At 36.1% G+C, this 17,676-nt stretch overlaps 1 long non-coding RNA gene across 1 annotated transcript in view; it reads left to right on the top strand.

The window, feature by feature from the left end:
* LOC147374049 (uncharacterized) overlaps window positions 1-17,676 on the top strand; it is a 294,066-nt gene that overhangs the window by 32,077 nt on the left and 244,313 nt on the right. The gene's annotated exons all lie outside the window — the stretch shown is intronic.

Raw genomic sequence — 17,676 nt, 5'->3', positions numbered from 1 at the left:
CCAGCCATCTCATCCTCTGTCGTCCCCTTCTCCTCCTGCCCCCAATCCCTCCCAGCATCAGAGTCTTTTCCAATGAGTCAACTCTTCGCATGAGGTGGCCAAAGTACTAGAGTTTCAGCTTCAGCATCATTCCTTCCAAAGAACACCTAGGACTGATCTCCTTCAGAATGGACTGGTTGAATCTCCTTGCAGTCCAAGGGACTCGCAAGAGTCTTCTCCAACACCACAGTTCAAAAGCATCAATTCCTTGGCACTCAGCTTTCTTCACCGTCCAACTCTCACATCCATACATGACCACAGGAAAAATCATAGCCTTGACTAGATGGACCTTTGTTGGCAAAGTAATGTCTCTGCTTTTGAATATGCTATCTAGGTTGGTCATAACTTTCCTTCCAAGGAGTAAGCGTCTTTTAATTTCATGGCTGCAGTCACCATCTGCAGTGATTTTGGAGGTGTAAACATTATTTTTAAATAAGGAAATATAATTAATTTACATGTGGTCCACCAATTTATGAGCCTATAATCTTCAGTTCTGTGACGAGAATTCATGGTGATTTTTCTCAAGGGCCACATTAATACTTAGAAGCCAAACAATGAAAAAAGTCAAGGTGTTAAATATATACTATTTTAGACACAGCTGGTAGGATGATAAATACAACTTTCTGCAAAGGAAACATTAACACTCTCCTTCTTAAAATTTGTATGTCCTTTGTTTCCCAAGTTCCACTCTTGTATTTCTCTCACTAATTTTCTAGTGTTAGGTGGAAAGTTTATGGACAGAATAACTCACTTAAAATTAAAATAAAAAAATTATTTAATGTAAAGTTGCATCCTTGAGTGGAATATTGTATTGTCACCAAAAAGTTAAATAAAATCATGGGTAGAGACAAAAGAGTGCTGAAATATATTTTTACAGGAGTGAAATAAGGCAAATTTTCATAGTATATAATAGATATATATGCTTAAACTACCGCACAATTGCACTCATCTCACACGATAGTAAAGTAATGCTCAAAATTCTCCAAGCCAGGCTTCAGTAATATGTAAACTGTGAACTTCCTGATGTTCAAGCTGGTTTTAGAAAAGGCAGAGGAACCAGAGATCAAATTGCCAACATCCGCTGGATCATGGAAAAAGCAAGAGAGTTCCAGAGGAACATCTATTTCTGCTTTAATGACTATGCCAAAGCCTTTGACTGTGTGGATCACAATAAACTGTGGAAAATTCTGAAAGAGATGGGAATACCAAACCACCTGACCTGCCTCTTGAGAAATTTGTATGCAGGTCAGGAAGCAACAGTTCGAACTGGACATGGAACAAGTTAGAATTGGACATGGAACAGCAGACTGGTTCCAAATAGGAAAAGGAGTACGTCAAGGCTGTATATTGTCACCCTGTTTATTTAACTTCTATGCAGAGTACATCATGAGAAACGCTAGACTGGAAGAAACACAAGCTGGAATCAAGATTGCCGGGAGAAATATCAATAACCTCAGATATGCAGATGACACCACCCTTATGGCAGAAAGTGAAGAGGAACTCAAAAGCCTCTTAATGAAAGTGAAAGAGGAGAGTGAAACAGCTGGCTTAAAGCTCAACATTCAGAAAACGAAGATCATGGCATCCGGTCCCATCACTTCATGGCAAATAGATGGGGAAACAGTGGAAACAGTGTCAGACTTTATTTTGGGGGGCTCCAAAATCACTGCAGATGGTGACTGCAGCCATGAAATTAAAAGACACTTACTCCTTGGAAGGAAAGTTATGACCAACCTAGATAGCATATTCAAAAGCAGAGACATTACTTTGCCAACAAAGGTTCGTCTAGTCAAGGCCATGGTTTTTCCTGTGGTCATGTATGGGTGTGAGAGTTGGACTGTGAAGAAGGCTGAGCGCCGAAGAATTGATGCTTTTGAACTGTGGTGTTGGAGAAGACTCTTGAGAGTCCCTTGGCCTGCAAGAAGATCCAACCACGCCATTCTGAAGGAGATCAGCCCCGGGATTTCTTTGGAAGGAATGATGCTAAAGCTAAAACTCCAGTACTTTGGCCACCTCATGCGAAGAGTTGACTCATTGGAAAAGACTCTGATGCTGGGAGGGATTGGGGGCAGGAGGAGAAGGGGACGATAGAGGATGAGATGGCTGGATAGCATCACTGACTTGATCGACCTGAGTCTGAGTAAACTCTGGGAGTTGGTGATGGACAGGGAGGCCTGGCATGCTGTGATTCATGGGGTCACAAAGAGTCAGACACGACTGAGCGACTGATCTGATCTGACACATATAAATTGCAAATTGCTCACTTGTGATTGTTTGTGAATTATGCATACACTATGTACTCCATATTAATAGTAGTAATAATTTCAGCAGGGTTTCCATCATTCTACTCCTGCTGTAACACTATTGTTTAATTATTTTAGCTTCATATCTTGTTTTTCATATTCAGTGATTTTTGTGTGAACTCAACCTTGTGCTTTAAAAAAAATTTGTCCTTTTTTAAAAAAACACAGTTATCCTTTTAATAACTTTTTAACTCAACTGTAAGAGTTAGTAAAACTTTGGTAGGATTTTGAAAGGTATTAATTTGGATTATAAAGTGTTATTAAAGGAATCTGTATCTACATAAAACTGCTGTTTTCACCCTCAAAATAGCATGACTCTGGAATTTTAGACTTTTGTCTTTCTATAATTTGTCTTTCTTTGAATTGTGTCCATAAAATTCTTGCACCGCTTTTTATAAATTACAAAATTTTCAATTTACATTTTGTAAATGTAAGATAACATTAGTATTGTTGCAGCAATGCATCATTTTTCTATTATAGGTTTTAATTGGTTGTTGCTTGTGTAGAGAACACAAAATAATAAGAAAGAATTGAACTCTTATGTTGATCCTGTATAAAGCAAGCTTGTTGAGTTGTATCACTTCTATGCATTTTAAATTTGTTGATTCACTTTGTTTATAGGAAAAAAACCTATGTTTTCTTCTATCCTTAGGTAATGCCTTGTTAGATCAATTGGTTTATAACTCATCTGGTTCTTTGCTCTAAAACAATTGTTATAAAATGATAATTACTTTTTTCCTTGAGTAGTATATGAGCTTGGGTAATTTTGTATATGTCAGTGTATGTTTTAATTATATCTTAAATTTGTTTTTAATAATATTTGTATCACTAGAAACTCATTTTATCTAGCTTTTTCAATCTTACTGGTATAAATTTGCCAACATTACTCACTCTATTTTAGTTCTTTTTTCTACTGGCACTTAATTACTATTTGTTTTTCTTCATTAATTCCTCCCATTGTCTATTCTCTCCCTCATTGATTAGGTTGTGTGGTTTTTTTCCCAGTATTTGTTCTTTTTTTTGTTTTTTTTAGTGATTGTTCTTTAGTAAGCAACAATCTTTCATTTTCCCTATAATTTTCTGCTCTTTCTGTTTTTATTTTATGTTTAGATTATTTCTGTGTTTTGGAGTGGTACAGTTGGGTTTTGTTGTTGTTTGTTTTGCTTGATTCTGAAAGGATTTCTAAATTTGATCTTTCAGTTCACTGTGTTGTTGTTCAGTTGTTGAGCCACGTCTGACTCTTTGTGACCACATGAACGTCAGCAAACCAGAGTTTGCTCAGACTCATGTCCACTGAGTCAGTGATGCCATACAACCATCTCATCCTCTGTCATTCCCTTTTTCTCCTGCCCTCAGTCTTTCTCAGCACCAGAGTTTTTTCCAGTGAGTCAACTCTTCGCATCAGGTGGCCAAAGTACTGGAGCTTCAGCTTCAGCATCAATCCTTCTAATATATATTTAGGGTTGATTTCTTTTAGGATTGATGGGTTTGATCTTGCTGTCCAAGGCACTCTAAGGAGTCTTCTGAAAAGTTCATTGTACAGTTACCAACTATGTATAATGTGCTCTTTATCCATATATTTTGTCTCATACCAATAACTAAATTTATTAAATATCTAACTTGTTTTCTTGTCCTCTCTTTTGTTTTATACTATCCTGCTTTAATTTTACAATGATTCCTTTCATTGTCTCATAGACTCATTTTTAAAGCTCTTTTCTGATTTTTTAGTAACTAATTTCTTTTAATATGAGATCTCTATTGTATCTCTTTCAAAATATTAGCCTTTTTTGGATTCTTCCCCTTACTCTCTGAATCCTCACCAGCCCTGGTAGCTGCAGCTGTTTGCTCTATGGATCCAGTGAAGTGAACACCTACTAAAATGATAGACTAAGTGTTTTTAGTTGGAACTGTGCCATCTGTTGGGATGCCCTTGCCTATGGCAAGCACTAGCTTATACTCTGAGACATCACTTGTCAGGCATGCTGTTAAAGCTCCTGTCTACTGTAAGTTACTTTTCCTCTTTAGGAGTTTGCATTTGTAATATTATACTAAGTTTAATTTTCATATATTTTCTGTCATTTTTCAGGTTATGTATAGATGAGGGGAATTTAAACATGATTTCATTATCTAGATGTATAAAATACTAAGTTATTCTTATAAAGGAAACTTTAAAGTGTCTACAGAGTCCTTAGAATGTATTACTATCCTTGCTTATGTTGAATTTTATACTTTCATGTAATTAAAATGTAATAAGCATAAATCTTGATATTTATCTTTTTCAAAATCAAACAATCCTTTATTGCTATTCATTTTCAGATAATACACACACTTATAATAATACAAAGTCATTTATTTACTAAATCACAGAATATGCCACAGTACAACTCCTCAGTACAGAATCCAGATCTATTACATGGCGCCTCTTTATATGGAAATTCTAACTAATCGTCCTTCATTATCACTTCCTTAAGTCATCTATCCTTTACACTGAAAAATGCATAATTTTATAGGATGTCTTCATTAACTTACTAAAAAAAATCATAATTAGATAATGTAAATTAAAAACTGTCATTCACTTGACACAGGGGGCAGGATTTTCTTTTCTAATATTTATGGTATAACCTGAAATGTTACAGATGCTTATGCTCAGAAACTCACTCTAACTTGGCAACTTTTTCTGATAATTTTACTTTATTTGCTTCTTACTCCCTAAATTCTATAATAGATTTTGTACAAAAGTAATAGAATTTGACCTAAGGTAAACAAAAGTTTGCTTTAGAGATGAACTCTGAAGTTAACCTCATTTAAAAATAATCATTTCTTAAAATATCTGAGTAATTTAGTATTATTATATAAGTATTAGGCTTTTTCAGGAAAAGGCAGATATTAATATATCTATCAAGCACAGAAAGGTCTTTCCTCTAATTTTGAACCACACAGAGAGATCATGTGATGAGAAAAGGTTAATGTAGAATGAGAACCTTGAAATAATGCTTTACAAACCTGGTTAATTCTTCCAGTGTTTCAGCTAGTTGCATTCTTAAATTTTAGGCCTCCTTCCCTGGTGGCTCAAATGGTAGAGCATCTGCCTCCAATGCGGGAGACCCGGGCTTGATCCCTGAGTCAGGAAGATCTCCTGGAGAAGGAAATGGCAACCCACTCCAGTATTCTAGCCTGGAAAATCCCATGGATGGAGGAACATGGTAGGCTACAGTCCATGGGGTCGCAAAGAGTAGGACATGACTGAGCAGCTTCACTCTTCCTCTAAATACTGTGTATTTTCTAAAATGCTGGCAGGAGGCTCATGGCCATCATGCCCATAGAATGATTTTAGGTAATATGATAGCTTCTGAAAAGTATGTCTTAGTTCAATATGACATACAACAGCTTGGAGAAAGTGAGTAATATTGCAGTTAAGTGTCAAATAGTGTGTCATTTTATTTCCATTTTATACTACATAAACCACATCACAGTGATATTGGTGCAATTTTAGATTTACATCTCTTTTCCTTTCCTCCACTTGTATGATTTCTATGGGGAATGTATTGATTATAGAAGACTTTACTACTGAGAAGATTTATTTATTTAGTTTTTGGTTGGTTTTATTTCAAAATAACTAAGAGCATTTTATTGGAATGAAAATTGATGAGCCTTGTATTACCATACTGATAAAGTCTCTACTGTTCATTATGGGGGAGTGGGTATTTGCTCCTTTTAATCCCCACAGTCAGTGAGAGAGGTGATTTGGGAGCCAGGAGAGATTCTTTTGCAGTGAGAATGGTCTTTTATTGAAAGCATGCTCAGTTCTTAGTTTTGGTCAGCTTTGTGAAAAAATATTCACAAGGGATCATCTTGTGCTAGTTTGTGGTCTAGTTATACAACATTTAACACTTTTGAGATCCATCTGAGGAAAGTAGAGCCTTTTTCCTGCCCTAATGTCATGTTCAAGGTCAGTTTAGCTTTCATGTGATGAGTATCCAATAGGGAGGAAACCATCCACATGACTTTCCCCAAAGGCAAGATCTGAAGGCCAGGATCCAAAAGAGTGGGATTGCCAGGGTGATGGAGTTGAACTCATACTTTCACCTTTCACTAGGATGCAGTTTATTGCAATTGATCAGATATTTAAATGTAGAAAATTGAACCATAAAATTATTGAAGAAAGCATTAATATTTTAAAAAATCAAAGTCTGAGTGTTAAAAATTGATTTCTGTTAAAATGCTAAATTTTTGTATAAATGTTAAAAAGTCACATTAGGAATGTGAAATGTTTAGATGATGCACAGAAAATCAAAAAGTAATTGACAAACAGGAAAAAATAGTTGTAACATAAACAGTGTCTTATATATATTTCTAATAGAAAGAGGAACAAAGACTATCAGACTACCCATGGAAAGTGCATTTAAAGATACAAATGGTCTTTTAAAAAAAATAAAATGTGGGATGACCCAGAGGGATGGTATGAGGAGGGAGGTGGGAGCGGGGTTCAGGAAGGGGAACACGTGTACACCTGTGGTAGATTCATGTTGATGTATGGCAAAACCAATACAATATTGTAAAGTAAAAAAATAATAATAATAATAAAGAAATTATAAATGATTAAAAAGTAAAAAAATAATAAAACAGAATTAAAAAAGAAAAAAGTGAATTCACCTTCATTTAACTAGAAATTCATTCTGAAACTTCTAAAACAAATAAAAAGACAATGTGATACAATCAACTGTCAGGGGAGTTTGTAATTTCCTTGGTTCTGTCTTGTTGCAACAAAAATTTGAAGCAATGGACAGACTAGTGTTACAGCTCCATGTTACAACTCAATTTTTTTAGAATGCAAAGGAAAATACATCCTTGAGATGTGAGAGTGGGACGACCCAAAAGATGAGAAGAGAAGCCCCCAGCTCAATTTTGGCTCCTCTTTATATATGTTTTTTTCTCTTCCACTTAAGCCTGCCCTATGTAAATTGGGCTAGCCAGGAGGGCTGTTTGTTTTATGTGAGGTCCTCACTTCCATCCTCGGACCCTCCTTTGTTCTATTTTTGAAGGCTTTTCCCTTCTTTGTCTTTTAGCCACTGCCATTTTGGACTCCTTTTTCCTATTCAAACTATCTAACACAACTAATAGAATTCTATATATAACATGAAAAAGTGAATTACTAATATTTGAAGGAACATCATGTTGCATAAAAAAGTCAAAAACAAAAATATCCGTAAAAGGACAGGGAAGCCTAGTGTGAGGCTTAACTAAAACAACATAATTTAATTTATATTCATGAATAAGCATGCCTTTTATTGTGATAAAATTCTGAGTGGTGTTTGTCTCTTGGTAGGTTGGATATTGACTTGAAAAAGATCAAGAGATTTTGAAATACTGGTTATAATCCTTGATTTTTGAGTAGAGGTTGCACAGGCATATACATATACAAAATTTCACTGAGTTGAACACTTTTATTATACATAAAATGTTGATAAAATATTCAATGAGATATAATGTTTTATCTCTTAGATTAGCAAATATAAAACAATCTAATATTGATCTATATATCTAATAGTTATATAATTGAATAATATGCCTAGTAATATATATAATGATTGGTTGATTGATACACAGCTGCATCGATACAAAGATAAAGTGGATAGTAAATTGGTGTAGCCTCTGTAGAGTACAACTTAGTAATATCTATTAATATTACAAGTAGACATAGGTATAAAATGAATATATGCAGCACTATTTGTAATTCTTGAAGAAGAAGACTGTCAGTCAGTAAGTTGTGCAAGTAATCCACAGATGGGAAGACCTAAAACCTGCCATAAAAATGAATGGGAAAGCCTTTTAGGTACCATTATGGAATAACTTCTGATATATATTAATTAGAAAAACCAAAGTACAGGGCAAAATACAGCACTATTTCATGATAACAGTGAATTGAACTGAGTCATTACTTGCATATGCATAAAATACCTCCAAAAGGGCACACAAAAAAATGGTAAGATTTACTTCTCCAAGAAGAGGAACTTATGTGACTGAGGCTGAAGGTGGGAGCAAATTTTTGTGCTTTTTTTCGGTAACTTTACATTATTGAACAATATGAGTACAATATATACTCAAAATATTAAAAGTATAAACCATTATAAAAGACAAAGACATTGTTAACTTGTAGATAAACAAGAGTGTGACAGTACTAATTGCCTCGGGTGCCATTGCCTTCTCCGAATAGGGGTGGGAAGGAGATTCTATTTATATTGCAGTTCTTCCTTGGCATCCACAGTGGATTAGCTTGAAGACCCCACACTTATTCCCCACCTACCCACAGGATACCAAAATCTACAGATGCTCAAGTGCCTTATATAAAATTAAGTAGTATTTGCATGCAGCCTAAGCACATTCTTTTGTATATTTTAGCAGCAGCAGCTAGATTATACTAATAATACCTAATGAATGTTCAGTTCAATTCAGTCACTCAGTCATGTCGGACTCTTTGCAACCTCATGAATCGCAGTACGCCAGGCCTCCCTGTCCATCACCAGCTCCCGGAGTTCACTCAAACTCCTGTCCATCAAGTCGGTGATGCCATCCAGCCATCTCATCCTCTGTCGTCCCCTTTTCCTCCTGCCCCCAATTCCTCCCAGCATCAGAGTCTTTTCCAGTGAGTCAACTCTTTGCATGAGGTGGCCAAAGTACTGGAGTTTCAGCTTTAGCATCATTCCTTACAAAGAAATCCCGGGGCTGATCTCCTTCAGAATGGACTGGTTGGATCTCCTTGCAGTCTAAGGGACTCTCAGGAGTCTTCTCCAACACCACAGTCCAAAAGCATCAATTCTTTGTCACTCAGCTTTCTTCACAGTCCAACTCTCACATTCATACATGACCACTGAAAAAACCATAGCCTTGACTAGACGGACCTTTGTTGGCAAAGTAATGTCTCAGCTTTTCAATATGCTGTCTAGGTTGGTCATAACTTTTCTTCCAAGGAGTAAGCGTCTTTTAATTTCATGGCTGCAGTCACCATCTGCAGTGATTTTGGAGCCCCCCCAAATAAAGTCTAACACTGTTTCCACTGTTTCCCCATCTATTTGCAATGAAGTGATGGGACCAGATGTCATGATCTTCGTTTTCTGAATGTTGAGCTTTAAGCCAGCTGTTTCACTCTCCTCTTTCACTTTCATCAAGAGGCTTTTGAGTTCCTCTTCACTTTCTGCCATAAGGGTGGTGTCATCTGCGTATCTGAGGTTATTGATATTTCTCCCGGCAATCTTGATTCCAGCTTGTGTTTCTTCCAGTCTAGCGTTTCTCATGATGTACTCTGCATATAAGTTAAATAAGCAGGGTGACAGTATACAGCCTTGACGTATTCCTTTTCCTATTTGGAACCAGTGTGTTGTTCCATGTCCAGTTCTAACTGTTGCTTCCTGACTTGATTATAGGTTTCTCAAGAGGCAGGTCAGGTGGTCTGGTATTCCCATCTCTTTCAGAGTGTTCTGCAGTTTATTGTGATCCACACAGTCAAAGGCTTTGTCCTAGTCAATAAAGCAGAAATAGATGTTTTTCTGGAACTTTCTTGCTTTTTGATGATCCAGAGGATGTTGGCAATTTGATCTCTGGTTCCTCTGCCTTTTTTAAAACCAGCTTGAACATTTGTTATGTAAATAGTTGTAAATACATGTGAGTACTCTTTAAATAGTTGCCCAGTGTGTGGCAACTTCAAGCTTTGCTTTTCTGAACTTCCTAAACTCTTTTTCCCAATATTTTCAATCTGTGGTTGGTTGAATTCACTGTTGCAGAACTCACAAATATAGAGGGTCATTGTATGCATGTTGATATACTTTGATATTTGTCTATATATCATACTGTTATATTTCCTGGTAATAATCAATAACAGACATTTTGCAGAACACTGGAGGAAGTAAATCATTTTGAAAAGACAAATAATTTGGATGATGGCTACATGTGTTTAAAGCCAGTTCCTATGGAGACATAGGTAAAGACTCTGATACAAGAATGTTAACTTCTCAAGAGAGACAAGGATGAGATAAGTCACGTATGGAAGACAGAAAGTGAAGTTGCTCAGTCGTGTTGACTCTTTGTGATCCCATGGACTGTTGTCTACAAGACTTCTCTGTCCATGGGATTTTCCAGGCAAGAGTACTGGAGTGGGTTGCCATTTCCTTCTCCAGGGGATCTTCCTGATCCAGGGATCGAACCTAGGTCTCCTGCATTGCAGGCAGACTCTTTACCCTCTGATCCACCAGGGAAGCCCAATGTATAAGTCACCTAAAAGAAAGTTAAGGCAACTTGAGCAAGAAGATGAGGAACTGAGACTTTTTCTGATGCAAATTAATTAAAATTGTTTCACAGTAAACAGATGCTGGGAAATACCTGCTAATGCTCCCAATAGAAATTTAGTTTGTCTTTTTTTAAAGAAGTTTTTAAAAAGGGGACAAAACTTGACTTCTAGGTCAATAACTAATAACTAATCATTGGTCAAGTAAATAAAAGGAACAAAATGTTTAATGTAGGGAGACAAATTAGGCTTTATAAAATGATGGTTGGGATTGACACTGTGTTCCTCTCTTACTGGATCTGAAAGAATTCCTTTCTCAGCTTCTCTGATTTCCCTCTCCTCTTTTCTGTCCAGGTCTGCCTGTTCCCATGTAAAGTACACTATGCCTCCTCATGCTCAGTACAATACCACTGCCAGGCTTTGAGTCTACATGACCCTAGTTTCTTAGCTTAACTGCCCATTGAAAACTGACTGAATCTATCTGTGTTCTAGTTTACGGACCTTTGAGGGGAAGGAATCTTACTACTTCAATCCACTTGGTGTTTACCCTCAGATTCAGGGATCTATTCAAGTCCTTGTAACCATGACCAACACATGTAAGATGTGAAGATTACTTTGTTCATACATCAGAAAGGGCAAAGGAATATTACTTTGTAATGACAATGTCTTGTATTCTAACAGATCTGTATATTTTGTGATGAGGCTGACTGTATGTTACATGGAAATAATTCTTATTCCAATAGGTGATTTATTTATTTTGTAACTTATTTTTTCTCCATAAAAATATGAATTTTGAAAACAACACCAGTAGAGCAAACCCTTCTATATCCTGTTATAGAAATATTTAGTCAAGATATCTGTCCTTCAAATAAGTTATAAAATATCTCTCATACCACAAAAATGTTTTCATTTGGTCCTGTCCTAGGGGAATGTGACATCCAGTCAGTGTACACATGTAGTTTTGAGAACAAAGAATACAGATTTGTAAGAACTCTTCCTAATACTGTGCCACTTAAAATATACTAGACTGAAAACTATACAAAAGGAATCTATCAGTTCTTTTAGCAGTTTATATCAGTTTATATTAACTAATCTTAAATAATAATATGAGTGAGATTTATCAGCTCGTTTATATTCAGATGGTCCAGTTATAAATGTCTTTCTACATGACTATGAGTACTAGGTGAGGGTTAACACAGTGAGTGAAAGTTCAAAGATCAATGAAGATTTTACTTTTCTTAGGTCTTTTGTGTTACAGGGGCTTCCCTGGTGGCTCAGACAGTAAAGAATTCACCTGCAACGTAGGAGACCTGGGTTCAATCCCTGGGTTGGGAAGATCCCCTGCAAAAGATAATGGCTACCCACTCCAGTATTCTGGCCTGGAGAATTCCATGAACAGAGGAGCCTAGCAGGCTACAGTCGATGAGTGATTTTCACATTTGTGTTACTGAGGCTCATGTTGATGATAAGCTCAGTTTATGAAAGGCTCAGATTATAATAACCACACATATGTGTGGCAATGCAGTGAATATTTAGTCAATATCTAGTATAGGACATAAAAAGTGGGTGTGATGACTAAGTATTGCAGTAATGCCCCTAAACTTTTCTTGCTTAAGAAATGTTATCAAAAAGTGTCTTTTCCTGGGCAGTGGACCATCTGCAAATACTTAGAATATATACCAAAAATGGCTCTTCTGCTAAAGGCACAGTATAGATTTAACTCAACAGCAGAAAGAAAGTAGTCAATAGTGAAAACACTAATAGCAGCAGACAACAAAAATGAAAAGAATAAAACATAATAAAGCAATTTCAGGTTAGCAGAAAACCAGATAACAAATATTTGATGTATATTACTGGAAGTAGCATATTTTTATCTAAATTGATGAAAAATAAAAGACTATAGACTTTTATAAAAGTTTACAAAAGAACCTTACAAAAAGTACCCTTGATCATAATCTTTCTGTAGGTCAGTAATACTACAAAGGACACACAGGAGATCATCAGATCTTTGCCTATGCCAGGTGTTTAACTAGGCTATGCATTTGGAAACACAGACCAGCATTGTTTGGGATTTTTATAATGCTTGTATTACTTAGTTTTTGTTGCTGTTCACTTGCTAAGTTATGTCTTACTCTTTGTGACCCCATGGACTGCAGCATGCCAGGCCTCCTTGTCCATCATCAACTCCTGGAGTTTGCTCAAACTCATGTCCATTCAGTCGGTGATGCCATCCAACCATCTCATCCTCTGTCATTCCCTTTTCCTCCTGCCCTCAATCTTTCCTGGTATCAGGGTCTTTTTCAAGGAGTCAGGCTCATTACATGAGATGGCCAAAGTATTGAAGTTTCAGCTTCAGCATCACTCTTTTCAATGATTATTCAGGACTGATTTTCTTTAGGATGGACTAGCTGGATCTCCTAGCTGACCAAGAGACTCTCAAGAGTCTTCTCCAACACCACCGTTCAAAAGCATCAATTCTTTGGCACTCAGCTTTCTTTATAGTCCAACTCTCACATCCATACATGACTACTGGAAAAACCATAGCTTTGACTAGACATACCTTTGTCGGCAAAGTAATGTCTCTGCTTTTTATTATGCTGTCTAGGTTGATCATAACTTTTCTTCCAAGGAGCAAGCATCTTTTAATTTCATGGCTGCAGTTACCATCTGCAGTTATTTTGGAACCCAAGAAAATGAAGTCTGTCACTGTTTACACATTCTATCCATCTGTTTTGCCATGAAGTGATGGGGCTGGATGCCATGATCTTAGTTTTTTGAATTCTTAGTTTTAAGCCAGCTTTTTCAGTCTCTTCTTTCATCCTCATCAAGGTTCTCTTTAGTTCCTCTTTATTTTCTGCCATTAGAGTGGTATAATTTGCATAGCTGAGGTTATTTAAGTTTATTAATATCATTGGTAATACACACCCAGTTTTCCATGGAACATGACAATGAAACTGGCTATTCATATTATTTTTTCTAAAGAATGAAAATGACTATTTTTCTATAACTTGTTAGATTTTATTCTTGCATTATTACAAGATGCTTATGTAACTATCAGTCATCACTAAGTAATATATTCAATATTTTGCTTTGATCTTGAGAACAGATTTTATTTTATTTTTTTTTCTTTTTTAAAATATTTTTAAATGTCAAATCACTTCCTGATGATTGTCTTTATTTCAGTTTCTTCGAAAACTATCATTGACTTCCTATTTTCACTTCACAGTGAAATGATGAGGACTTTATCCCCCAAACTTTAATACTCTCAAGGAAGAATTACCTTCATTTTCACTAAATACATGCTAAGGCAATAGGAAATTGTGTATGATGAATTATTTTTCAAAAATTACATGAACATACTATGTTATAGGTCCCTGGGAGGATTAAATTAATTCCCTATGCTCTTACTGTTTTTTTTTTTTTTTGTCTTTTTTTTTTTCTTTAATAGAAAATTATTTAATTAGTATACATGTGTTCCCCATCCTGAACCCTCCTCCCTCCTCCCTCCCCACACCATCCCTCTGGGTCGTCCCAGTGCACCAGCCCCAAGCATCCAGCATCGTGCATTGAACCTGGACTGGCATCTCATTTCATACATGACGTTTCACATGTTTCAATGCCATTCTCCCAAATCTTCCCACCCTCTCCCTCTCCCACAGAGTCCATAAGACTCTGCTATACATCAGTGTCTCTTTTGCTGTCTCATATACAGGGTTATCGTTACCATCTTTCTAAATTCCATATATATGCGTTAGTATACTGTATTGGTGTTTTTCCTTCTGGCTTACTTCACTCTGTATAATAGGCTCCAGTTTCATCCACCTCATTAGAACTGATTCAAATGTATTCTTTTTAATGGCTGAGTAATACTCCATTGTGTATATGTACCACTGCTTTCTTATCCATTCATCTGCTGATGGACATCTAGGTTGCTTCCATGTCCTGGCTATTATAAACAGTGCTGCGATGAACATTGGGGTACACGTGTCTCTTTCCCTTCTGGTTTCCTCAGTGTGTATGCCCAGCAGTGGGATTGCTAGATCATAAGGCAGTTCTATTTCCAGTTTTTTAAGGAATCTCCACACTGTTCTCCCTAGTGGCTGTACTAGTTTGCATTCCCACCAACAGTGGAAGAGGGTTCCCTTTTCTCCACACCCTCTCCAGCATTTATTATTTGTAGACTTTTGGATCGCAGCCATTCTGACTGGTGTGAGATGGTACCTCATAGTGGTTTTGATTTGCATTTTTCTGATAATGAGTGATGTTGAGCATCTTTTCATGTGTTAGCCATCTGTATGTCTTCTTTGGAGAAATGTCTATTTAGATCTTTGGCCCATTTTTTGATTGGGTCATTTATTTTTCTGGAGTTGAGCTGTAGGAGTTGCTTGTATATTTTTGAGATTAGTTGTTTGTCGGTTGCTTCATTTGCTATTATTTTCTCCCATTCTGAAGGCTGTCTTTTCACCTTGCTAATAGTTTCCTTTGATGTGCAGAAGCCTTTAAGTTTAATTAGGTCCCATTTGTTTATTTTTACTTTTATTTCCAATATTCTGGGAGGTGGATCATAGAGGATCCTGCTGTGATGTATGTCAGAGAGTGTTTTGCCTATGTTCTCCTCTAGGAGTTTTATAGTTTCTGGTCTTACGTTGAGATCTTTAATCCATTTTGAGTTTATTTTTGTATATGGTGTTAGAAAGTGTTCTAGTTTCATTCTTTTACAAGTGGTTGACCAGATTTCCCAGCACCACTTGTTAAAGAGATTGTCTTTAATCCATTGTATATTCTTGCCTCCTTTGTCAAAGATAAGGTGTCCATATGTGCGTGGATTTATCTCTGGGCTTTCTATTTGGTTCCATTGATCAATATTTCTGTCTTTGTGCCAGTACCATACTGTCTTGATAACTGTGGCTTTGTAGTAGAGCCTGAAGGTTGATTCCTCCAGTTCCATTTTTCTTTCTCAAGATCGCTTTGGCTATTCGAGGTTTTTTGTATTTCCATACAAATTGTGAAATTATTTGTTCTAGCTCTGTGAAGAATACTGTTGGTAGCTTGATAGGGATTGCATTGAATCTATAAATTGCTTTGGGTAGTATACTCATTTTCACTATATTGATTCTTCCAATCCATGAACATGGTATATTTCTCCATCTATTAGTGTCCTCTTTGATTTCTTTCACCAGTGTTTTATAGTTTTCTATATATAGGTCTTTAGTTTCTTTAGGTAGATATATTCTTAAGTATTTTATTCTTTTCGTTGCAATGGTGAATGGAATTGTTTCCTTAATTTCTCTTTCTGTTTTCTCATTATTAGTGTATAGGAATGCAAGGGATTTCTGTGTGTTGATTTTATATCCTGCAACTTTACTATAGTCATTGATTAGTTCTAGTAATTTTCTGGTGGAGTCTTTAGGGTTTTCTATGTAGAGGATCATGTCATCTGCAAATAGTGAGAGTTTTACTTCTTCTTTTCCAATTTGGATTCCTTTTATTTCTTTTTCTGCTCTGATTGCTGTGGCCAAAACTTCCAAAACTATGTTGAATAGTAATGGTGAAAGTGGGCACCCTTGTCTTGTTCCTGACTTTAGAGGAAATGCTTTCAATTTTTCACCATTGAGGATAATGTTTGCTGTGGGTTTGTCATATATAGCTTTTATTATGTTGAGGTATGTTCCTTCTATTCCTGCTTTCTGGAGAGTTTTTATCATAAATGGGTGTTGAATTTTGTCAAAGGCTTTCTCTGCATCTATTGAGATAATCATATGGTTTTTGTTTTTCAATTTGTTAATGTGGTGTATTACATTGATTGATTTGTGGATATTGAAGAATCCTTGCATCCCTGGGTTAAAGCCCACTTGGTCATGGTGTATGATCTTTTTAATGTGTTGTTGGATTCTGATTGCTAGAATTTTGTTTAGGATTTTTGCATCTATGTTCATCAGTGATATTGGCCTGTAGTTTTCTTTTTTTGTGGGATCTTTGTCAGGTTTTGGTATTAGGGTGATGGTGGCCTCATAGAATGAGTTTGGAAGTTTACCTTCCTCTGCAATTTTCTGGAAGAGTTTGAGCAGGATAGGTGTTAGCTCTTCTCTAAATTTTTGGTAGAATTCAGCTGTGAAGCCGTCTGGACCTGGGCTTTTGTTTGCTGGAATATTTTTGATTACAGTTTCAATTTCCGTGCTTGTGATGGGTCTGTTAAGGTTTTCTATTTCTTCCTGGTCGAGTTTTGGAAAGTTGTACTTTTCTAAGAATTTGTCCATTTCTTCCTCGTTGTCCATTTTATTGGCATATAATTGTTGATAGTAGTCTCTTATGATCCTTTGTATTTCTGTGTTGTCTGTTGTGATCTCTCCATTTTCGTTTCTAATTTTATTGATTTGATTTTTCTCCCTTTGTTTCTTGATGAGTCTGGCTAATGGTTTGTCAATTTTATTTATCCTTTCAAAGAACCAGCTTTTGGCTTTGTTGATTTTTGCTATGGTCTCTTTTGTTTCTTTTGCATTTATTTCTGCTCTAATTTTTAAGATTTCTTTCCTTGTACTAACCCTGGGGTTCTTCATTTCTTCCTTTTCTAGTTGCTTTAGGTGTAGAGTTAGGTTATTTATTTGACTTTTTTCTTGTTTCTTGAGGTGTGCCTGTATTGCTATGAACTTTCCCCTTAGGACTGCTTTTACCGTGTCCCACAGGTTTTGGGTTGTTGTGTTTTCATTTTCATTCATTTCTATGCAAATTTTGATTTCTTCTGTGATTTGTTGGTTATTCAGCAGCGTGTTGTTCAGCCTCCATATGTTGGAATTTTTAATAGTTTTTCTCCTGTAATTGAGATCTAATCTTACTGCATTGTAGTCAGAAAAGATGCTTGGAATGATTTCTATTTTTTTTTGAATTTACCAAGGCTAGCTTTATGGCCCAGGATGTGATCTATCCTGGAGAAGGTTCCATGTGCGCTTGAGAAAAAGGTGAAATTCATTGTTTTGGGATGAAATGTCCTATAGATATCAATTAGGTCTAACTGGTCTATTGTATCGTTTAAAGTTTGTGTTTCCTTGTTAATTTTCT

The sequence above is a fragment of the Bos grunniens genome, chromosome 4, assembly GCF_055505025.1.
Source record: "Bos grunniens cultivar Pamir isolate PY7600 chromosome 4, Bosgru_T2T1.0, whole genome shotgun sequence".
In the NCBI taxonomy this organism is placed as follows: Eukaryota; Metazoa; Chordata; class Mammalia; order Artiodactyla; family Bovidae; genus Bos; species Bos grunniens.
Note: the sequence above shows the minus strand (reverse complement) of the source record. Positions and strands in the feature narration are given on the sequence as shown.